At 36.4% G+C, this 25279-nt stretch overlaps 1 non-coding gene across 1 annotated transcript; it reads left to right on the forward strand.

Moving 5' to 3' along the window:
- Nucleotides 1-15062: 15062 nt before the first annotated feature.
- Nucleotides 15063-15200, forward strand: LOC131826115 (U4 spliceosomal RNA). The gene has a single exon (XR_009351416.1). It is a non-coding gene; the product is annotated as a U4 spliceosomal RNA (small nuclear RNA).
- The last annotated feature ends 10079 nt before the right edge of the window (nt 15201-25279 follow it).

Raw genomic sequence — 25279 nt, forward strand, 5'->3', positions numbered from 1 at the left:
CACACACACACACACACACACACGTATATATCTATATCTATATCTTTATCTATATGTATAGTGGAATATTATTCAGCCATCAAAAGGAATGACATTTTTTAAAAAAAATTAACATATAATGTATTATTAGCCCCAGGGGTACAGGTCTGTGAATTTCCAGGTTTACATACTTCACAGCACTCACCATAGCACATACTTTCCCCAATGTCCATAACCTAACTACTCTCTCCCTGCGCTCAGTTTGTTTTGTGAGATTGAGAGTCTCTTATGGTTTGTCTCTCTCCAGATCCCATCTTGTTTCACTTATTCTTTAAAAAGAATGAAATCTTATTTGCAATGATTAGATGGGGCTAGAGTATATTATGCTAAGTGAAATAAACTAGTCAGAGAAAGGCAAATACTTTATGATCTCACTCTTATGTGGAATTTAAGAAAGAAAACAAAATCATATATTGGAAGGGTAAAAAGAGAAGGAGGAGAGAGGGGAAACAAACCATAAGAGACTCTAAACTATAGAGGGGAAAAAGGGGGTTGCTAGAGGGATGGTGGGTGGGAGGATGGGCTAAATGGGTGATGGGTATTAAGGAGGGCACTTGTGGTGATGAGCACCAGGTGTCACATGTAGGTTATTAATCACTAAATCCTATTCCTGAAACCAATACTACACTGAAGGTTAACCAACAAATTTAAATAGAAACTTGGAAAAAAAGAAGAATTCAGTGTTCATAAGTTCAACAGCTTACATAAAACGGACACATTCCTTAAATGATACAAACTGCCAGAGGTCACTCAAGAAAAATAAATAACCTGAATGGATCTGTAGATCTCTGTAGCTTTCTCTGCATACATAGCATACATGTGTATCTTTTAAACAACCTGCTTTTGCAGGAAAATACTTTTTTCTTTTCCATAACTATTTATTATAAAAGCATTTTTGATGAGTAGTGTGGAACAAAGACCGTTTCTCGGCTTATAAGACATGCAGAGTACAAGAGGCCCATGGAGAATTTTCTCCTAATAGGATAAAGATGACTCAAGGATGGTTGAAGTTTTTTAGATTCTGGTTCTCCTTATATCTTTTGTGTCGTTCTACAGAAGTTCCAAATGAAAAACTGAGGGCCTGGGAATTTTCTGTGTCCTTTTTTTGTTGGATGGTCTTGAACAGTTTCTGTCTCTTTAGCAGTGGAGACTGCAGAGAAAAATGTATTCTACCTTTCAGTTATTTTCTATTTATCTTTGAATACCTTGTCTTATGTATCTTAATGAAATATATCAAAGTGAAAACCTGAAGCATCTCACAGAATTTTCTGGGCCTCCCTTCTCTCAAGTTAAGTCCTAGATACATTAGCAGTTCCAATTATTTTGGGGTGTCTTCTGCCCTATGAGGTTTTCCTCTCTTGGCTTCTCTGCCCCTTAACAGAAGTCATGAGACTCCTGGATCAGAGATAAAAGATAGTTTCTTACAGTGATATCAGTAGGCAGGGTGTCATAGCATATTTTTCTAATTTCAGTTCTTCTGACCCTGTCACCCAGAGTTCAACACAAAGAGGGCCAGTTGGCACCTGCACATGCAGCAGTGTGTGTAATTCCCTGGCTTAATTCTTAGCATTTAGCCTCACTCCATAAAACTGCCCTAAGAGGAAAAAAAGGGGCAGACTGTCTGCTCACTTCTCTACGGTTCCAGTGTCTCTGTGATCTTGGCTCCTCAAGTTCTAGTAGCTTCGGCCAGTTTATAATGCCTTTAATCATAAGGTTCTTTCTTTTCTTTTCCCTCCCTTCCATCCTTCCTTCCTTCCTTTCCTTCCTCCCTCCCTCCCTTTCTTCGTCTTCCTCCCCCCTCCCCCCTCTTCCCCCTCCCCCTTTCCCTCTTTCTTCCCTCCTCCTCCTCCTCCTCTTCTTCTTCTAAATCTGGCTCTTCTACATTTTTTCTAGAGGAGTATTGGCTTCTGAAATAATTCCCCCTTTGCTGCTTGCAAGATTCTGTAATTTAGTCATACTTCAAATTATATCACATAGTAGTTTCTTATTTATTTCTTTAGGAATGTAAGTGCTGGAAAATCAGGTTACTTTGGCATATTCTCTGTTGAATCCCCAGTGCCTTGAAAAGCATATAACAACTAGTTAACATTTAATAATATTGAATAAATAGGCAGCTGGATCCATTGAAATGAAAAACAATAAAACCACAATTAAAAAAATTTACAGCTAAATGCTTACCGATGTATATCTAGTAGTTTCTACTACTTATATCTCTGTTGATATATATTTTCTCAGTAAAAATAGTTCATATTTTCATAATAGTTCATAGTTTTAGCACATGGGTTTATTAGTACACAGATATGTCTTTAGTTCTAATTAGGAGGAGCTGCATAAGGGTTCTGTGAGTTTAAAAATAAATATTTTTTGTCTATGACCTAAAAGAAGGTGTAAATGAATAGAGGTTTTTTTATGTACATGTCCTATTTCTTCCTCTCTTTGTGGAATACTTTCAACACTCTGCAGCTTCATGCTTGCTCCCTTCTAACTTTGATCAAAAGCTGTATTCATTTTGGACCCAGTTAAAAAGTAACCTTTCATAAGGTCTATGGCATTTTTCTGGTGATTCAGTTACTCTCATCTCCATCTCCCACAGTTCTGTGTGGGTTCTTCTGTTATAGTCCCTATTACATTCTCTTTATTATTTTTTTTTTAAGATTTTATTTATTTATTTGTCAGAGACAGAGGGAGAGAGAGCAAGTGAGCACAGGCAGACAGAGAGGCAGGCAGAGGCAGAGGGAGAAGCAGGCTCCCTGCCGAGCAAGGATCTTGATGCGGGACTCAATCCCAGGACCCTGGGATCATGACCTGAGCCAAAGGCAGCTGCTTAACCAACTGAGCCACCCAGGCGTCCCTATTACATTCTCTTTAGTTAATTGCTTGCATGTTTGGTTTCCTACCCGATTACTGAATTTTGTAGGGTTTTTTGTTTTTAATAAAATAATAATAAAATAAAATATCTTTGGGTCCCTTAGTACCCACACATCAACACTCGAAATATCTTAGAAAATGTTGATTGGATGCTTTAGTAAGCTTAGAAGGTTATCAATCTCAGGATTATGTGCATTTTTTTAAAGACAATAACAAAGTGAAACTAATTTTGGAATTTTGGTGAGCAATCAATTGTGTATAGGAGCTGTGGGAGAAGAGGAGGCTTTCTGAGAACCAGTGGACTCCAATATTCTGTTTATTCCTGAGCTTGCATACTTCAAATCTTCTTTCATAACTAATATCCTTGGAATCAGCCTTAACTTTTAGGGAGGGTGTATGGGCTGTCATCTAGCTGGTGTGATTTTAAGAGAACCAACAAGATTTTCCCCTAACTCCTCTGTTTGTGTTTGAAATTCCACGTATAGTGATCTTTTGCCTTGTTTTAGGTTTGCAATCATCCTGTAGAGCAATCTTAAACAAAAATGTTTATATTTAGGATATATATCAGTTTACGAACCCACATAATGTCTGTTTGTGATAAAAGATCTGGTCAGGTGAAATGATGCATGCCTGAAGAGGGGTATGGGCAGCAAAAAGGCCGAGCAGATATAGTAAGGGTAACAAAAGGGGAAACTAAGGACCAATGGAGAACTATTGACACCTTGTCAAAGTTTAATCTTCTCTTGAGATTCTATTTTTATATTGTATCCTCTTAATCTGCCACAATAGAACAAAGGAAAAGCTAATGCATATAATGCTCTAAACATCTCAAGTGTTTCTTTAGTGGAATATTGTGTTACGGTTCACATGTAGAAAAAGTTAGGGTTTTGTAAAGCTTGTGAAGGCCATTTAGTATGAGAATAAATTTACAGAGAAATGAAATGTTTTCTGATTTAACTACTCAAATCACATACATTATTTTATCTTACTTTGCTCTTATTATTACCAAATTTAATTATAACAGTTTAATGTAAATAATTTAATTATCTATACATTTTGGTTTGCTTATCCATACGTTGATAGTTTAAGTATCTTGGGCCATGAGTACTGTCATTTGGCAATGATGTGGCTCTATACTTGAAAAAGAATATGCTTTTGTAAACTGGCTGCTTTGTCTATCACTGGCAATACTTAGAGGCTATAGATAAATGTAAAAGGATGGTGATGCTAGGGTTATTTAAGTTGGCTACAACCATTAATATCTACAAGCCTTTCTCTACACATGCCTACAAGACAGACCCATGTGTTCCATATGTATGACATAGTTAAATAAGCATTACTTTTGTGAGAAAAAAAATCTGTATTTTTGCACTAAAGTTTATTTACATAATGAGATGTCAGCTCACACCTGTTAGGATGGCTATTATTTATTTATTTTTTTAAAAGATAGCAAGTGTTAGTGAGGTTGTAAAGATATTGGAACCCCTATGCTCTGTTGGCAGGAATATAAAATGATGTAGCCACTATGAAAAATATCATGGAGGGTCCTCAAAAAATTGGAACTGGAGCTACCATATGATTAGGCAATCCTTTTTTTTTTTTTTTTAATTTTATTTATTTGACAGAGAGAGATCACAAATAGGCAGAGAGGCAAGCAGCAGGGGTGGGGGGGGGGGGGGAAGCAGGCTCCCTGCCTAGCAGAGAGCCCGATGCAGGACTCAATCCTAGGACCCTGAGATCATGACCTGAGCTGAAGGCAGAGGCTTAACCCGCTGAGCCAACCAGGCAGCCTGGCAATCCCTTTTCTGGGTATTTAATTAAAAGAATTGAAACTGGGCCTTAGAAGAGACAGCTGTGCTCCCATGTTCATTGCATTATTCACCATAGCCAACTTAGGGAAACAACCCAAATATCCACATGGTTAAATAAAATGTGGTAAGAGCACTTAATCTCATAGTAAGTGTTCTTAACACACACACATACACAAGCAGATGAACACAAGGAAGCTTTTCTATGCAGTTAGGGTGAGGGTTAAATTAGGTAATGTACACAAAGTACAATACTGGTAGACAACAAACATTTAATAAATAATAGTTAATGTTAGTATTATGGTTAAACAATATTTCCCCCCTCCTCCTATTTCCATAAAGAAGGGAAAATTAACACTTTATTTCAGGAGGAAAGCTTATGGTAGGTTAGGAGAGAGCTTCTATCTTCTGTGTTTGCTCCTACCCATAGATGAAAGACTGGCAAATTTTGTATTAGGAATTCTCAATTTCTTTCTTTTTTTTTTTTTTTTTTAAGATTTTATTTATTTATTTATTTGACAGACAGAGATCACAAGCAGACAGAGAGGCAGGCAGAGAGAAAGAGGGAAGGAAGCAGGCTCCCTGCAGAGGAGAGAGCCCGATGCAGGGCTCAATCCCAGGACCCCAGGATCATGACCTGAGCTGAAGGCAGAGGCTCCAACCCACCGAGCCACCCAGGCGCCCCAGGAATTCTCAATTTCTTATGTGCACAGCCTACCTCCTTCTTACTTTTCAGATCCAGTTTGCCCAGAGGGCATCAAATTGTGGATTCTCTCCATCTTGCCTGCCTTTTGCTTGCTCTTATCCAGCTATGCCAGTATCTAATTTAGAATGAAGTCTAGAGCTCATTTGACTGCAGATCTTGAACCACATTCTGCAATCAGCTTTATCAGGAGTAAGCATGATAATGTTATCTCCATCTGTCTAACTTTCCTCTCTCTATTTGTTTTGAAGTGGAACATGAAAAGTGAAAGGGTTATTTGTTTGTCCTCTAACTCCCCCAGGTTTCTGTTTTCCAAACCATTTTGCTGTGTCCTTGGGTGCTGTTAACTGCAGGTATGGTGGTGGAATTTCTTTACATTTGGAGTCTCAGGCATTGCTTCTCCCATTGTTAGCCGCTGCCTTGCCAGACAATAGCCATGGCCCCTGTTGGACTGCTTCCACAAAGGCCTTTGGCCCTGGTCCTAACACAGCTGCAGGCTGATGTGGGAGATGCTGCTACCTCAACACTTTGTTAGTGTTTGTTACTACCCCTTCCACTGTTGTCATCACAGAGAAGTGTCTGCTGTGCCCTGCATCAGAAAGGTACAGGCCGGGGCGCCTGGGTGGCTCAGTGGATTAAGCCGCTGCCTTCTGCTCAGGTGACCATCTCGGTGTCCTGGGATTGAGCCCCGCATCGGGCTCTCTGCTCAGCGGGGAGTCTGCTTCCCCCTCTGTCTCTGCCTGCCTCTCTGCCTACTTGTGATCTCTCTCTCTGTCAAATAAAATAAATAAAATCTTAAAAAAAAAAAAAAAAGAAAGGTACAGGCCATGCTGCTCAAGAAGGAGTATCCTGTAGTCCCAGGAACCATACATAGGTGCCAGAACGCTCTTCTGCAAAAGAAGTAAGATGCTTCTCCAAATATTCAGGCTATATGTTGTGTCTAATCTACCTACATTGGAAGAATGATTACTTTCCCATTCCCACATAGATTCCCCCCGGTCAAATGTGCAGATTTCCTCCTCTGAAGCACTTCCATTACCCGACTAGGAACATTTAATCCCTCCCTTTTAGGGATCTTCTCTATTATAATGAGAAGAACCCTCCTCTCAAGGTTTAGCTGACAGCTGCCGAAATGAAGAGCCTGGTCAGAGATTGTGCAGCCAGAAGCAAAAACATATTGTCAGTCATGCAGGAATTTCTTGGCCCGTGTTTTGTGCAAACAGCTGCTGCATTTTCAGTTTTGAACTTGGCAGACCTCATTTTAAATATGCATTGCCAAAAATTATGGCTCATTTACTTATTTTCCCTTCTCCCAATTGGAAAAGAAGAAAGGGTCAAATAGAGAGCTAAAATGGGGTCAATGTGGAGTTGAACTTCTAGCAAATGACACTGTTTACTTATCAGCATCAGATGTTTCTAGAGTACTCATGTGGCCAGTTTCATTTATGTGTGTGTGTATGTGTGTGTATGTATGTATATATAATGTATGTACTTGTGTATTTATGTAGCAAATCATACACAGGTTTTAACAGAGAAGACAAGCATGAAATTAAAGGTTTGTGTTGGTTTACTAATTCCTAGGGAGATTTCTCATCTAGTAAAATGTATAATCCCTTCTCACTTTGCAATGGTATTTATTTCCTTTCCTAAAATGCCTCCTATTAGGTACCCTTACAATGATTCCTCCCAGTTGATTTGTTTGTGTTACTAAAAAAAAAAATAATAATAATAAGGTAGAGAATTTATGATGTATGTGGGAATCAAAAATGCCCACTCTCTTTCACTGCCATTCATTTTTTGGTAACTGTAGTTGCTGTGGACATAGTTCTGGTGGTCTGTGTTCCCGAACCTCCTTTCCTTGGAACAGTCTTTCCCTTCCAGTGCACTTTCCATATTACCATTGCTGATTGAGATCAAAATGTAAATCTGGCCATGTCACACTCATCTGTGTTCAAACTTGTTGGTTCCCGATTTCCTGCAGAATAAACCGACTCTTTATCCTAACACAAAAGGAAGGCCCTTCAATATCTAAGGTAAAACTTTCCAGTCTGCTACCCCAGAGCTCCTCTTTCTTGCCTCCTCCCTAATTCTTCCTCATTCGTTCCTCCCCTGGTACCCAGGATTCTAATTAAATGCTCTTTTTGGAACAAAGCTTGCGTTTCCACACCTCTGAGAATTTCCTCATGATATTTGCATCAGATATTACCTCTGGGTTCTTTCTCTCCCTTGTCGGCTTGGAGAATTCATACTCATCCTTCAGGACCCAGCACAGATGATATCTCATTATGAAGCCCTCAAGTTAATTGTACAATGCTTCTTTGTTTGCGTGTTTGTCTAACTAGTTGTGAGCTTTTCAAGGGGGAGATAATAGTTTATTCATCAGGTTCCTTCCTAGGACTTATGCCCTTGAATTGGAACGGGAGGAGGGAGAAGAAAACTGAAGTTTAGCTTCTTACACAGAGGCCTGCAAAAGCAGTGCTCCCTCTTTCTGTTTGTTATCACAAGAGGTCTAAATTGTAGCCTAAGGGCCCAGCATGGGTGGGTGGTAGCCTCCAGGGTCTCTGCTGCAAGCAACTCCCTAACGTATGCTAGTTCCTGAGAGATTCTGCCTCATCTGAAGCGATGTGGTGCTCAGGCTCCTCCCCTCTGGGGCTGAGCTCTGGCAGGCGAGATTTGGTCCCTGACCAGCCTGGAGTCTCAGCCTTCTTTTCCCTCAGGGGCTTAGTTGCATGGACTGAAGGCACTGTCTGCTTTACTATGAAAAACGAGGACTCCATGTAGCTTCCTCGCCCCTCTTTTCCTGGGCTGATTTCCCAGGTTCTTTCTCCTCAGTACTAATAAATTAATTCTTTCTACTCTCATAACAATCCTATGCAATATATACTGTTACTGTCCTAATTTTCTAGAAGAGGAAACTGTCACAGAGAGAAGTCAACCAGCCACGATTCACACCCAAGCCGTCTGGCATCTGAGTTCACACTCCTACCTGGTGTACTGTGGAGCCTTTTACATAAACTTCATGCTCAAATCAGGAGATCATTTGTTTGCCTATAACAGGACAGTTAATTTATATATATATATATATGATCGATATGAAATACATATATTCATTGAATTGTTAAATCCTTGTAACACATGTGAAAAATGGTTAGAATGGTGATTCAAATCCTGGTTTTATTATTCTAAAGTAAATGATCTTTTCACTTATATACTAACTGTTTTTGAAGATTTATTTTGAAAGGAATAGTAACTATTCCCCACTTTACAAAAACTATTCCCCACTTTATCCATAACAAGGGTGAATGTAGTAAGGATGAATAATTTTAGGCCTTGAAAGGATATCTTGTGCACTGGCATCTTGTCTTTTTTCCAGCCCATAGTACCAAAAGGACTGACTTTAAAAAAAAAAAAGAAAAAAGGCAGACTGAGTGAAAGCATCAGAATTTTTATTCCAGTGACTCAATCCCCATTGTATCAAATAGACCAAAATGGATAAGTTGAATTTTGTACTTTCAGCAACTCAGTTATTGAACGTATCGGCAGAAACCCACTCTGTCAGATTTGCTGTGGAGGTATGAACATTTATCTGTTTATGCTCTGTCATCATAACTAGTTTTTGCATTTTAAACAGATAATCAAATTAGCACATTAAAGTGACATGCCTGTTTCTCATAGAACATTTGTATTATGTACTATAGTATGTGTTTTCATCATTTATTTTAATCATGTTTTTCACTCAGCAGGTTAAAATGAAAGTTATTGAAATCAGAAAGTGTAGCATCAAATCACTGTAATTATTTCAAATAGATTACAGTTGTTATCCCCTAGAGAGATGTTCTCATATATTTTTGTTTTTCAGTTTGTTCTGTGAGGCCCCCCCTCCTTTAATTTTTTTTCTATTAAAAAATGTGTTAGGTTACTACATCAGTTGATGCTAGAATCTTTTTTCCTTGTTTTGTCTGGATACCATTTTCCCAGATTTTCTAGCTTTCCTACAAATTTTGCCTCTGGACACAGCCATGAAGAATGACAACTTTTCTCTCTCCATTTCCAGAGGAAATCGCAGTGTGGTCATGGAGAGAAGAGGAAAGGACCTGACTTTTGGTATAAATGCCATTGGCGCTGTGAATGAATGTTTCTCTAGCATTGGAAAGGTGGTGGTGGGTGGCAAGACTCCAGAACCAGGCATCCCTGAAAAGATCTATCACATGACAGATAATCGTAGTCTCTGCTGTGAATTATAAACCCAAATAAAGCACTTCTTTGAGTTCTCTGGCACATTTGCAACCGATGGCTTTGCTTAAATGAATGTAGTGGCAGTGGATCCATTGCCTGGGCTCATTGCTTATCTCTGTACCAGAAGATTATCTAGCTTGTGTATCACCTGTGACCTCAGGGATGTCAGTGCTTTATCCTGTGGTCCGTTCATCCTGGTCATTGTCCCTTGTCAGTGAGACAATCATAGAGTTCCATCTGGACAAAGATAGAAGCATTTTCACCTTGAGTTTGTATTTCTTAAAAAACTTTCAAGGATAAAGAGAAGTTGTATTGGCTTTGAAGAGACATATCTGGTGTTTGGCTGGAGGCCAGATATTTCTTCTCTTGAGTTTTTAGATCACTGTACAAGTTTCTGAGTTTTATAATTAGTATGCATTTGATAAAAGTGACTTACCTAAAGTTTTGGGGAGAATCCTTTGTTTAGGTACAGCAGAGGATTTTCAGCTCAGTACTACAGATGATATACTGACTATAAGAGAAGTTAAGTTTTTGATTCAAGGTTGCTAGCTAATTCATGGTAGATTTGGAGTAGAACTAACATCCTTTGACCTTTTGTTAGGTATTCTTTCCTTTATATCACACTTTTTAAGGATGTTTAGTGCATCTGAAAATTAAAGTATTATTTGAATCTGCTTAAACTAAAGACAACTACTTGTTCTCTAATATCCATTATCCTCTTATCTAATAGTAGAACCCCTAATTTTAACTTGGCACATAACCACTTGGAATAAAGACTACCTATCTCAGCCTTCCTTTAAGTTATAGGTAGTTCTTTTTTTCTTTTTTTTTTTTTTAAGATTTTATTCATTTATTTAACATAGAGAGAGAGAGACAAATCACAAGTAGGCAGAGAGAGAGGAGGGAGCAGGCTCCCTGCCAAGTAGAGAGGCAGATGTGGGGCTCGATCCCAGGACCCTGAGACCATGACCTGAGCCGAAGACAGAGGCTTAACCCACTGAGCCACCTAGGCGCCCCAAGTTATTGGTAATTCTTGAGTAAATATTTTCCAATGGGAAAGAAATGTGTACAACTGCTTGGTCACCCCTTAACAGGAAAAGCCCTAACCTTACATTTCCCTTTTCCCACTCCCACTCACAAGAGTAGTCATGTGGATGCTACTGAGAAAGGTAAAATCCTGAAGACAGAGGAGTTAATAGGAACGTGGGTACCTGATACTGCGGAACCATCCTGCCAGCCTATTTGCTTAGCAATAGACTTTTATGCAAGAGAGATAAACATTTACCTTGTTTTAATCACTGATAATTTAGATCTCAGTTATAGCAACTGAACATACAGCACAATTTAATCATTTGCAAATTTAATGCTACAAGTTAATATTTTATAACCATCAAATTTAAACACAATATATTGGACATTAATACCTGTGTAAATATCTGGAAGTCTTGGAATTTAACTGCTATCATCAGTTCTTCTGTTTCAGGAGTCCTTACAATAGTGTATAGCTCTGATGTCTCTTTAGTATTTTCTACCGCGCTCCTCTCAGTCAGTCTAGCCGTACATTTATGTTCTTCCTAACATTCCAGACACACTACATCCTCCTTCCTTGGGGTTATGTTGTTTTGTTGTTGCTGTTAGTTTTTGGGTTTTATCCCTCTCCTGCAAATCTCTTTGTTTAGCCATCTACATATATCTCTGTTTCTATAGTCTTAGAATTTTGCTCAGTTGTTAACTTTCCATTAAATCCTTCCGTGACCCCTTCAGTAAATTTTATTCTCCATTGCCTTGGTACTCATGTCCCTTTTGTACACTTAATTTTTCTGCCTATAATTTGTTTCCTTTTTTTCCCCCTTCTCACTGAAATACTAGCTCTATGAGAGCAGGGACTTTCCCTGTTCAACCCATTGCTGTGTCCTCGGCACGCTTTCTGACACCTAGAAATCACTGGATGAATACCTAATAAATAGATATATGAGTCAACCTTTAAGTGTTTGGATAGATATAAATGATGTTATGATCTTTTTAAGGGTGATAATATTCTGATAACTCATGTTGTTTCCTGAAATATCTATAAAAGGAATATGTTGGCTCTTCTAGAGGTAAAATCTCTTTCAGTGAAACCGTGACTGATGAAAATTTCATAGACTGGTAGGAAAGCTCATTCATTCACATGCCATATTGAATTTCCTTAACACATTACAAATGTCTGATCTTGAAATTATTAGAAAAAACACTAAAACTGTGAGGTTTTTAGGAAACCATTTGTCACATGCATTCCACAAAAAAAATTACATTTTAGTATTATATTTCTTATCTTCATTTTCCCAGAGTAAGAAATCTATGCTAAATCGGCTGTGAAAATAAAAGCAAATGCAGAACAAATAATCCTTTCTTGTAATACACTAATCAGTGGCCTAGCACTGTATCAAGAAGACTCTATTTCAGTTCTAGAACTGTCACATTAGTCTATTTTTGTAAGTCAAATTAAATCCAGCCTGAGGTTATACTAGAAATTCAGTATCAGGGTTTTGTTGTTGTTATTTTTAAGAGGAGTGGGTAGGGACAGAAGGGGAGAGAATCTTAAGTAGGCTCCATACCCAGCATGAACTGGATGTGGGACTTGATCTCACAACCCTGAGATCATCACTTGAACTGAAGTCAAGAGTCCCACCCTTAACCAACTGAGCCACCCAGGTGCCTCATCCGCTATCAAGATTTTTAAAAATCCCTCCCCCCATTGAAGAACTTTGGGTTTATGTAGATCTGGAAAGCTAGAAACAGGGCTCATTCCTCGCCTGTGGTCATTGCAATCCACACCACCAACAACATGAGATACCATATTCAGTTCCATCCCTAGTTTCCTGCTCTGTTGTGGGCTCTGCTGCTCTGCATGGGTTGGTGCTCTTCCACACAGCAGTGCTCCCTGCTGACACGGCCCCAAATCGTGGTGTTAAGTTTTCTTACCCCATCAGCACCTATCACTTTTCCCCCTAGAAACGTTTGTTTTTATCCATAGTAGGGACTTTCAAAATCTTGTTCTCTTTCTTATTTACAGGAAGCTACTTCTTATTTCCAATATACTCCATAATCTCTGTGTGAGCTTATGTAAAGGGCCATGTTGTCACTACTTAAAGTCTTCAAAACTAAAACTCTTAATTTCATCTCTAATTAGGATACAACTGTAAGGAGTTTAAGAATTTTAAGGAGATATTTTAGTGTAAGGAAAAATTGTGGAAGACTTTGAAATGGGCAAACAAGATTATGAATTGCTCTATGTAGTGTACCCTTTCTGGCTATCTCTGTCTTTTGTTTTCTTTGAACTATGTTACAAAGCTATTTTCAGAAAACTAGGAAGAATGCAAGTAATTTCTGTCCACATAAATTCAAATGAAAATGTGTCAGGTTGAATGTGATTGATTATTGCCATGTAGATACTGACTAGTTTTACATCTGTTTGTAAATGCATTTTGGATTCCTGATTGCCTGTATATGGGAGTGATTTATATTCATTCTTAGTGCATCCAAAGTAGCCCAAAACAAAACAGAACAAAATAAACATTAACAACTGGGACACCTGGGTGTCTCGGCCAGTTAAGTGTCTGCCTTTGGCTCAGATCATGATCCAAGAACGCTGGGATCCAGTCCCAGCATGGTCTCCTTGCTCAGTGGGGAGCCTGCTTCTCTCTCTCTGCCTGCTTGTCCCCCTGCTTGTGTTCCATCTCTGACAAATAGAATCTTAAAAAACTAAACATTAACAACAAAGAAGGCCATTAATCAGTTTTTCCAACTCATCATTCTCTAGTCTTTTTATGTCAGAATTCTGAGCTGTCGTAATGCTCCCTAAACAGTTGAAGTATGCTATAGATATATATGATATTCATAAGGAAAGAACATCTTTGTCTTACTGATCCTTTGCTGCATACTAAGAAAAGTTTAAAATTGATACATATATATGGAAGGTAAAAATAGCAATGTTCAATAAAACTTAAAAAAAAACTATAATTAATTTAAATTATATTAAAAGAGAAAGTGTGGAATTTCATTCCAGGTCTGGGCTAAATTTAACTTTTGTATACGAAAATTAACATATTTAGCATATTTTTTTAAGAAAAAAATAAAGTATATTAATGTAAAAATGATTTCCAGGGCCTAAATCCACAGTCTTAGGAATAGGATGGTGATTCCTGTCCTCAAAAATCTCAGCTTCTTATGTTTATATGTAAAAACCCTGTTAATTATATCCTGCATCATCCTTATCTGTTCATGAAATGTTTCCAAAGCCAAGACAGGTAATTGATTAACTTTAAGGGAATTTAGGATTGAGAAATTATATGTAGCTCTCAGCAGATGTATCCAAAATATTTTTATTTTCCACTTACCTTCCTCAAATTATTCTATGATAGAGATAATTTAAGATAGTTTTCATTGTTTCCATTGTTACTTAAAAGGCCTCTCAGTAAGCAGTAAAAGCTATAACTGATTTTTCGTATTTCATACCACTTGATTTTTCCCTACTCATCATCCTGGAAAGATTTTGTTCATTATTAAAACAGATCAGCATTGAAGATGTTTCAAAAAAAGAAAAAAAAGACGAAAAACACTAAAAAATAAAAATACTAATAATCTAGAGCCTACAAATTTATTTTACAAATGATCAAAAGTTGACCAATGATACAACAGAGAATGATGTTTAATCATTTTGTTGAGACAGAAATAAAAGGAGTTATGTTGAAATCACACACTCAGGTGTACCTGGGTGTCTCAGTAGATTAAGTGGATGCCTTTGACTCAGGTCATGATCCCAGAATTCTGGGATCAAGCTCTGCATTGGGCTCCCTGCTCAGAGGGGAGCCTGCTTGCCACTCCCTGGGCTTGTTTTCTCTCTCTCTCTCTGTGTCAAATAAGTAAATCTTAAAAAAAAAAAAAAAAAAAAAAAAGAATCACACACTCAAAATAATTCTTATGATAAGCAGCATGATTAAGAGAATTTCTGAATGGATAGAAATATGATTACATTAAGACATGTAGTGACTTTTCAGGATAACGTTAACAAAGTTTTCAGTGTCTTAAAAATTCAAAAGTCATTTAAAATTAGCTGAGATTGGAACATTGTCACATACATTTAGAACTAGATAAACAAAGGATAATAAATTGGAAGAGCAATAGAGATGATTAAAATGCTTTGATTGGAGGGAGATTAAAATGCGATAACTATAACTGAGTAACTAGTAAAAAAACGTATTTCATTAAGATTGGATTTATAAGATGGGTAACGTTTTTAAGGTCACTGTGTAAGTAAGATTTAATAATCTGCTCCAAATGCATCTTGTGAAAATAGGAATACCAGCTAATTGGAGTAAACTGTTAGGGAATGATTTATGTAGTATATTTTCTGAATAAAGTTTTATAGCTTTGTGCAGTGGCAGTATCATAGCCGATGAGGTTTATCCAAGGTGCAATTATAGCTAATTGAAAATAAAGTTTTTTTAAAAAAACCTCTTTCATGTTCATTGTGTTTTAGAAAAAGCTGGATGTGGCGGCAGCTAGGTGATGCAGTCAGTTGAGCATCTGACTCTTGGTTTCAGCTGAGGTTGTGATCTGAGGGTCTTGAAATTGAGCCCAGTTTCAGGCTCCCCACTCAGCCCAGGGTCTGCTTGAGACTCTCTCCTTCTCGCTTTGCCTCTCATGCTTGTGTTCACGCATCTCTTTCTTTATCTCTAAAATAAATAAATCTAAAAAAAAGAAAAAGAAAAGGAAAAGGATGTGAATACAAATAAATTCATTTTGACTGCTTATTGAAGGTTTATTCAATACCAGACACCAGCCAAATAAGTTTTTATGTTGCACCTCGTTTAATCCACACAGTGTTTCTATAAAATGGCATTAAGTTCTTCAGTCTCCTTTAGGTATGCTCATGTCAGCATTAGGTCCTAACTGTAGCAGTGCATCTGCTGGTTTTTTTTTTTTTTTTGAAAGATTTTGTTTGTTTATTTTAGAGAGAGAGATAAAGCACAAGTGGTGGGAGGGGCAGAAAAAGAGGGAGAGAGAATCCCAAGCGGACTCTGTGCTGGGCATGGAGCCCAATGCGGGGCTTGATCTCAGAACTCTGAGATCATGATCTGAGCCAGAATCAAGAGTCGGCCTCTTAACCACCTGAGCCACCCAGGTACCCCTCTCCTTTTATTCTTTTATCCTTCATCCATCTCTGTCCCCTCACATAGGTATCATGCATTGTTATGTACCTCAGAGAAGACAATCCAGTCTAAACATGAAATCACTACTTTAGTTTAAAAAAAAAAAAAAAAATATATATATATATATATATATATATATATATATATGTTTTGTACCTTAATCAGGGCAATTTTTAGTACTTTTCAGCACATCTTATGTGCTAGTTACTGCCCTAACCCTTTTCCATATATTATATAAGCATCCTGATAATTATGTGTGATGGATATTATGATCATCCCTAGTTTTCTCACTGGAGAGCACAGGGTCAGACAAGTTATGCAAATCATCTAGGGTTACAAAATAGGAGGTGGCAGATCTGGGATTATTGTTCTCTTTGTATGACTTCAAAGCTTGTTCTCTGAATTTTTTATAGTATATCGCATCTCTGGAAATTGTATGGTACTCCAGTTTTATACACACACACACACACACACACTCACACACACACACACACATTTGAAGTAAAATTTATATATAGTGAATATGGGGAAATTAAGTGTACAGTTCAATGAGTTTTAGTAAATGGATGTATCTGTGTAATCACCACACAGTCAAGATATAGAACACATAAATCACTTCAGAAAACTCCCTCACTCTCCTTTAAGGCAATCCACAACCAAATAGGTAAACATTGTTCTGATAAGTATTACCATGGAGTAGTTTTTTCCTCCCCTTGAGCTTCATATAAATAGAACAATATAGTATATACTTTTTTATGTCTGGCTGCTTTCACTCACCATAATGTCTCTACGATTCATCCATGTTGTGGTGCTCAGTTTGGCACATTCATCCTTGGTGTGTATATGAGTAGTTTGTTATTTTTTCAATATCGTATTGCATATCTTTGTTAATTTTTATGTAAGGATATTTTGGTTATAATGCTCTTCTTATAAATGAACTTTTTTGTTCTCTAAATTTCTTTTCTTTTTTTGCTGCTACTGTAGTGAAATACCATTGAATTTTGTATATTTATCCTGCATCCCTCAAAGTTGGTAAATTTACTTATTTGTTCTTGTTATGGGCTGAATTATGATTTCTCCAAATTCATATATTGACGCGTAACCCCTGGTACCTCCGAATGTGACTATTACTTGGAGAGAGAGCCTTTCAAGGGGTAATTGAATTAAATGTGGTGAGTGTAGTGGCCTATTCCAATCTGACTGGTATCCTTATAAGAAAGGGAAATTTGGACCCACAAAGCGATACCAGGGATGTACACACAGAGAAAGGACTATGTGAGGACATAAGGAGAAGATGGCCAACTGAAAGTCAAGAGAAAGTCCTCAGGAAAATCCAGACTGACTCACGCTTTGATCTTAGACTTCTAGCCTTTAGAACTATGAGAAAATAAATTTCTGTTGTGTGAGCTATTCAGTCTGTGATGTTTTGTTGGAGAAGCCTTAAAAATCTAATACAGTTCTTGTTTTGTTTTGTTTGTTTGTTTGTTTTGGCTTGGCTTGGTTTTAGTAGATTTCTTAGGACTTTGCATGTAAACACTTAGCAAGCATAGAAACTTTTATTTTTTCATTTATAATCTTCGTGTCTTCTTTTTCTTGCATTTGTATTAGCTACATGTATCATAATAATAAGGAAAATAAATAGAAGATAACCATATATTCATTGTTCTCAATCTTAGGGTGAAAGTGTTCAATATTTCACACTAAAATTATATACAACACTGTATAGGGTTTTCATGGATGCCATTTATTAATAAAGATTCTCTACTATTCCTACATTTCTAAGTTTTTGTTTTGGTTTTTAAGTCAAAATTTGGTATTGAATTTTTTCAAGGGCTTCTTTTGAAATTAGAATAATTATGTGATTTTCTTCCCTATATATTGTTAATATGATGAATTACATTAATTTTAAAATATTTAACCAATCTTGTATTCCTGGGATAAAACTTGATGTATTACTTTTTATGTATTGCTAAAATTCATTTGTTAACATTTTGTTAAAGATTTTTGTTATACTCATGAAGGATTTTGGTCTGTCATTTTCCTTTGTGGCAATATTTTTGCCAAGTTTTGGCATCATTGCTATGCTGGTTTCAGAAAATAAGTTGGGAAATGTATTGTTTTCTGAAGGATTTTCTGTAATATTGATGTTATTTATTTTTGAAATAGTTTTCCACTTGATCCATGACATTGAATTTGTCATACAATTTTTCATGTATTTCTTTATTATAATTTTAATGTGTTTAGTACATGTCATTTCCTTTTAGTCCTTGTAAATTTGTGTTTTCTCTCATAATTTCTGGATTGATCTAGCTATTTTTGCTTTCTATTCTTTAATTTATGTTCTTATTTTTATTATTTCCTTTTGCCTACTTGCTTTATGTATAACGTAGTCTTTCTCTAATTTCCTAAATAGTTTAAGTCATTGGTTTAGACTTTTTTCTTTTCTATTATAAGTTTTAAAACTATGAATTTCTTTGTAAGTATTTTATTTTAGCATCTTTGATATACTATCATTTTATTATTATCATTAAATCAAAAATATGTTTTCTTCTTGGATCCATGTAATTTTGCAAGCAGTGTAGATTGTTTAATTTCCTTGTATTTGAAGCTTTTAGTTATCTCAGTTATTATTTTTTAAAAATTAACTTGCTTTTAATTTCCACTGATTAAAGTCTTTTAAAGCTTCATTTATTTTAGAGAGAGAGAGATTAAGTGGGGAGAAGGATGGAGAGAGAGGGATAGAGGGAGAAGTGAAGGGAGAGAGACTCTTAAGTGGACTGTAGACTGAGCATGGAGCCTGATGCATGGGCTGGATCCTAGTAGCCTGAGATCATGACCCGAGTTGAAATCAAGAGTCGGATGCTTAACTGACTGAGCCACCCAGGCATCCCTCGTGTGCATTTTTGTTAAAGATTATTCTCTGCCTTTGTTGGTTGAAGTGTTCTTATGAATGCCAGTTAGGACAAGCAGTTAGATATTATTGTGGAATTTATAAATTTTCTAGTTTTTGTCTAGCTTTTCTGTCTGTTACTAAAAGAGAAGTGTTAAAACTTCTAGCAATGACTGTGGATCTTTTTATTTGTCCTTTAATTTCTGTTATTTATTTATTTATTTATATTTGCTTCTCACATTTTGAAGCCTTGCAATTATACATACATGTTTAGGAATGTTGTATCTTACTGATGAATTACTCTTTTCCCTAAAATTATTTCCCTTAATTTTTGGCAATATTTCTTGTTTTGAACTCATCTTTTATCTAAATAAAGCTACTTCAATTTTCTTATGATTAATATTTGAATGGTATATATTTTTCTTTCAACATCTGTCTTCATATTTAAACTGCCTTTCTTATGGCAACATTGGGTTTTGCTTTCCCTTTCAAATCTAAGAGTCTCTTTTTTTGGAATTGTGTACCTCTTAATACTTTTCAGCTATTTTTCCCATACTGCCACACACCTCCCCTCTGGCAAATAACAGTTGGTTCTCTATAATTTAAGAGTCTGTTTGATTTTTTTTTGTTCATTTGTTTTTTGTTTTTTTCTTTAGACTCCACATGTAAGTGTTGGAGCTTGGTCATGTGGTGTTTGTCTTTCTTTGTCTGATTTATTTCACTTAGCATACCTTCTGGGTTTATCCACAGCAAATAGCAGGATTTCATTTTTTTGAGACTTAGTAATATTCCATTGTATATATACACCACATCTTATGCACTCATCTATCAGTGAATACTTAGATTGCTTCCATATCTTGGCTATTGTAAATAATGCTACAATAAATATAGGGGTGCATATATGTTTTTGTTTTCTGTTATATATGTTAGTGTTTTTGTTTTCTTTGGGTAAATATCCTAAATAGGAATTATTTGAGCATAGGGTTGTTTTTTGGTAGTTTTTTGGTTTGTTTGTTTGTTTAGGAAGCTCCATACTGTTTTCCACAATAGTTGCACCAGTTTACGAGGGTTCATTTTTCTCAACATTCTCATCAACACTTGTTATTTCTTACCTTTTGGATACTACCATTCTGAGTGGTATGAGTTAATATTTCATTGTGGTTTTGATTTGCATTTCCCTGATAAACAGTAATGTTGAGCATCTTTTCATGCGTCTGTTGGCCATCTGTATGTCTTCTTCAGAAAAATATCTATTCAGGTCCTCTGCTCGTTTTTTAATTGGATTTTTTGGAGTGTTCAGTTATGTTACTTATATGTAAATTTTGATATTATATTATTAGATATATCTATTAGATATATTAGATATATCAATTGCAAATATTTTCCACTATTCAGTAGGTTGGCTTTTGTTTTGTTGATGATTTCCTTCGGCATGCAAAAGCTTTTTATTTTCATGTAGTCATAATAGTTTATTTTTGCCTTTGTTTCCTTTGTTTGAAAAAGCATCCATAAATATGTTGTTAAGGCTATGTCCAAGAGATTACTGCCTGTGTTTTTTCAAAGGAACTTTATGGTTTCAGGTCTTATATTTAGGTTGTTAATCCATCTGAGGTTTTTTTTTTTTTTTTTCAAATTTTATTTTATTTTATTTCAGTGCTCCAAAATTCATTTTTTATGCACCACACCCAGTGCTCCATGCAATAAGTGCCATCCATAATACCCACCACCAGGCTCACCCGACCCCCATTCCCTCCAAACCTTCAGTTTGTTTCTCAGAGTCTACAGTCTCTCATGGTTTGTCTCTCCCTCCAATTTCCCCCCAACTCACATCTCCTCTCCATCTCCCATTGTCTTCCGTGTGTTATTCCTTATGCTCTACAAGTAAATGAAACCATATGATAATTGACTCTCTCTGCTTGACTTATTTCACTTAGCATAATTGTTTTGAGTTTATATTTGTGTATGGTGTAAGCAAGTGGTCCAGTTTCATGGTTTTGCATATAGCTGTCCAGGTTTCCCAACACCATTAATTGAAAAGACTGTCTTTTCCCTATCGTATATTCTTGCTTCATATGTCATAGACAATTTGTTTCTCTTAACTGGAATCTTTAGTAGTTTACATTTAGTCTTATTATTGATTCAGTTTGAATTAAGCCTGTCATTACACTATTTGTTTTCTATTTGTCCCATCCCTTGTGTGTTTTTCTCTGCTCCTTCTTTCTTTCCCCTTTAAAAACTGAGTTTAACATTTCCAGTTTAATATTCTAGTTCTCAATTCCTCCATTGACTTTTTAATTATATATCTTTGTATTATTTTTACTGGTTGCCCTAGGGATTATATATGTTTTTTTATCTTTAATTTTTTATTTTTTATAAACATATATATTTCTATCCCCAGGGGTACAGGTCTGTGAATCGCCAGGTTTACACACTTCATAGCACTCACCAAAGCACATACCCTCCCCAGTGTCCATAACCCCACCCCCCTTCTTCCAACCGCCCTCCCCCCAGCAACCCTCAGTTTGTTTTGTGAGATTAAGAGTCACTTATGGTTTGTCTCCCTCCCAATCCCATCTTCTTTCATTTATTCTTCTCCTACCCCCTTAAGCCCCCATGTTGCATCTCTACTTTCTTATATCAGGGAGATCATATGATAGTTGTCTTTCTCTGCTTGACTTATTTCGCTAAGCATGATACGCTCTAGTTCCATCCATGTTGTCGCAAATGGCAAGGTTTCATTTCTTTTGATGGCTGCATAGTATTCCATTGTGTATATATACCACATCTTCTTGATCCATTCATCTGTTGATGGACATCTAGGTTCTTTCCATAGTTTGGCTATTGTGGACATTGCTGCTATAAACATTCGGGTGCACGTGCCCCTTCGGATCACTACATTTGTATCTTTAGGGTAAATACCCAGTAGTGCAATGGCTGGGTCATAGGGCAGTTCTATTTTCAACATTTTGAGGAACCGCCATACTGTTTTCCAGAGCGGTTGCACCAGCTTGCATTCCCACCAGCAGTGTAGGAGGGTTCCCCTTTCTCTGCATCCTCGCCAGCATCTGTCATTTCCTGACTTGTTTATTTTAGCCATTCTGACTAGTGTGAGGTGATATTTCATTGTGGTTTTGATTTGTGTTTTTAACCTATCAGAATGTACTTAAAGTTAATGTTGTGTCACTTTATCCTCCTGTCTTTTATGCTAAATTATTTTATATTTATATAATACATCAAATTTCCAAAAATATAATGCTATAGGTTTTTTTTTTTGCTTTAAACATAGACTTTTAAAGAAATGAAAGGAGACGTTTGTTTTATGTTTAATCACATATTTATAATTTCTAGTTCTGATGCTTTTTGTAGATTTATATTTCACCTTATATATTTGCCTTTAGCCTATATACTCCCTTTTGCATTTTGAATACTTATCTTATGTTTGATGGTGATATATTCTCTCAACTTTTACTTATCTGAAAATGACTATTTCTCCTTAATATTTGAAGCACATTTTATATGGAAAAAGAATTTTGAGTTGACATATTTGTAAGACTTCAAAGATATTCTTCCTTGTCTTCTGACCTTCATTACTTCTGGTAAAATCCAGTTCTCATTCATATATTTATTTCCCCTTGTGTAATTTGACTTTTTATATCTGGCTGTTTTCAAAGTTTTGTTTTTATGTTTTATTTTTTAATATTGTGATAATAATATACCTCAGTGTGGTTTTCTTTGTATTAATCTAGTTTGACCTTAAGTATGAACTTTCAAGTCAATATTTTGGGAAAAACTTGGGAAAATTTTTTGGTTATTTCTTCAAATAAATTTTTTTTATCCCCTTTTTTTCTCTTTCCTTTAGGACTATTTCATGTGTTAGACTGCTGCATATTGTACATAGGTCGCTGAGAACCTAATTTTTATTATTTAATCTCTTATTTCTTAGTTCTTCAGATTAAATAATTTCTATTACTCTCCCTATAATTTTACTGACTAGGCCTCTTTCCTCTCCAACTTGATTTTATGCTTATGTTTTTTATCATATAATTTTCCATGCTAGAATTTCTGTTCAGTTCTTTTTTAATACTTTCTATTTCTATTCTAAGATTTACTATTTTTATTCATTATAAAAATATATTTTTATCTTACTACATTGAACCTAGTTGTAATAGCTACTTTAAATTCCTTGTCTGTTAATTGCAATATTTTAGTCATATTATATCTGTTTCCATTGACTTTGCGTGTGGGAGTTGAGTGTGGGTATCGGTATGAGACAAAGAAAGGGTGTGAAGGAGAGAAAGAGAGAGAAAGATATTTTTCTGTTTAACTAATTATCTGCAATTTTGTTTCCTGGAAATGCTGACTATAGAGCTGTTGATTCTGTGATCTCCTGAATAGTATTACTTTTTGTTATTTCAGACAGTTAAATTATTTACTGATCACTCTGAACTTGTGGAGGTTTATTTTTATTTTATTAAAGTGAGTCTGTGGCAAACCTGAGGTATTTACCAAGCCTCTCTAACATGGAAGGAATGATACTCCAATATCTCATGCAGTGGAAATCCTTGAAATTTCTGCTTAATTCTTCTAGTCTAGAAGTTGTTATTTTCTTATAGGGTTCTTCAAATCTTCCTTATGTGTTTGCCACTCAGAGGTCAGCCAAGAGTGTAAGGAAAATTACAAGATAATTTTGGGTCTTCCTCCATCGTGGACCCCTTCTTTATGGGATTCCCCCCTTTGATTTTTGCCTATTTAGCCAGCCCCAGACTATTTCATTTGATACCTCAAGCAATAAAACAAAACAAAAGTACAGTAAAATAAAATGAAATAAAAACTGTATCTTTTTCCTTGAGTTCTATTTGCCAGCCCTATAACTATGTAGGAATATTCTCAAGAAAAAAAGCCATGTAAGTACTTCTACCCCGAACTTTGAGTACTTCCTTTTCTTCAAGGATCCAGTCCCTTCTAGTTTTTGCTTCTTTTGATCATTCTCCAGTGTGTTGTGTATATTTTTAAATTTTGTTTAGATATTATTACTGGAGGGCTAATCTGCTACAGCAAGCCACATGAATCCATTTAGACTAAATACTTGAGATTTGTAGCAATTTAATGGTCTAGGCAAGTATACCATCTCTTCGCGTTTTTGTTGTTTTCTGATCTTTCTCTTTGGTCACCTACCCTAAAGCTTAACCCTACTGTTAACAGGGTTAACAGTACTCTTAATAGGCCTACTGTTCTGCTCTGGTACCCTATCATTAACTGTTAACAGGGTTAACCCTACTCTTAACAGGCCTACTGTTCTGCTCTGGTACCCTATCATTAAATGCCTGGCCATAGATTAAATGACTTCATCTCTAATAGTATTACTTTCCAGGTCTTGCTTATCACGAGTGTATAAAGGACCAGACAAAACATTGGCCAACCACACATGATTCTGGCCTTGCACATTTCTCTGAGATTCTTCCTTTTTTCTTTCTCAGACCCCTGAGATGAGTGAACTATTTTCAACAATGGTCTTAAGCCCAAGTGCCACAAAGGAGAGTCTCCATCTAAAAACAAAAGTCACCTTCCTCTTTCTATTTTTAAACATTCTTTTTCAATTGAACACTAATGGACAAAACAGTCATGCATTCTACACAAAAGTGATGGTTTGCAGCCAAATTATTTCTGTGCCAATAGAGAAAAAAAAATGCAAGCCAGACAAAAATCTTTCAATACTTCTATTTATTCTTCACTCCTAGTCATTACAGAGAAGTCTGGCTTTAGTTGAAATTGTTTTTAAAACTTATTGAACATGCACCTCTGTCATGAGCCCGTGATGAAGGCCCACACACGAGTTGTGTCTTTCCACAATGTCAGCTTTATTCAATCATAAAGCAAAGTTAAATCACAATATAAAGCAGGTTCAGGATTCCAAACTCAATGACATTTCACCATATGATTTAACTTGGCGTGTTACACAGCACACAAAGCAGGATGGAAGACAAACCCCGAACGAGATAACAGAAGAGGATGGGAGGTTCACAACTGAATGCAAAGTCCGTCTGTGGGCCCACAGTTCAGATAAGGCCCGTATCTGGTCCAGGTCATCTCTCGGCGCTTATTGCTTATGCTCAAGCAGCAGAGGATCTCGGTTCTGATTGGAGGTCAATTGGTCAGAGGCTTCCGCAGCAGTGCCTTTCTTAAGTGGTCAGACATAGAGGGATCATGTCTGAAGAGTCTGACAGTTTGCTGCCAAAATCCTTCCCTCTTTATTTTTATTTTTTAAAGATTTTATTGATTTGACAGACAGAGATCACAAGGAGACAGAGAGGCAGGAAGAGAGAGAGGAAGAAGCAGGCTCCCTGCTGAGCAGAGAACCCGATGTGGGGCTCGATCCCAGGACCCTGAGATCATGACCTAAGCCGAAGCAGAGGCTTTAACCCACTGAGCCACCCAGGTGCCTCAAATCCTTCCCTCTTTAAAGGGATTTAATTGATTCCGGGTCCCTGCAGACCTCCTCTGGTTCTACTCATTATCAGTTCTGGGGTGTCAACTGATATTA

This window comes from Mustela lutreola, chromosome 2 (genome assembly GCF_030435805.1).
Source record: "Mustela lutreola isolate mMusLut2 chromosome 2, mMusLut2.pri, whole genome shotgun sequence".
Classification (NCBI taxonomy): Eukaryota; Metazoa; Chordata; class Mammalia; order Carnivora; family Mustelidae; genus Mustela; species Mustela lutreola.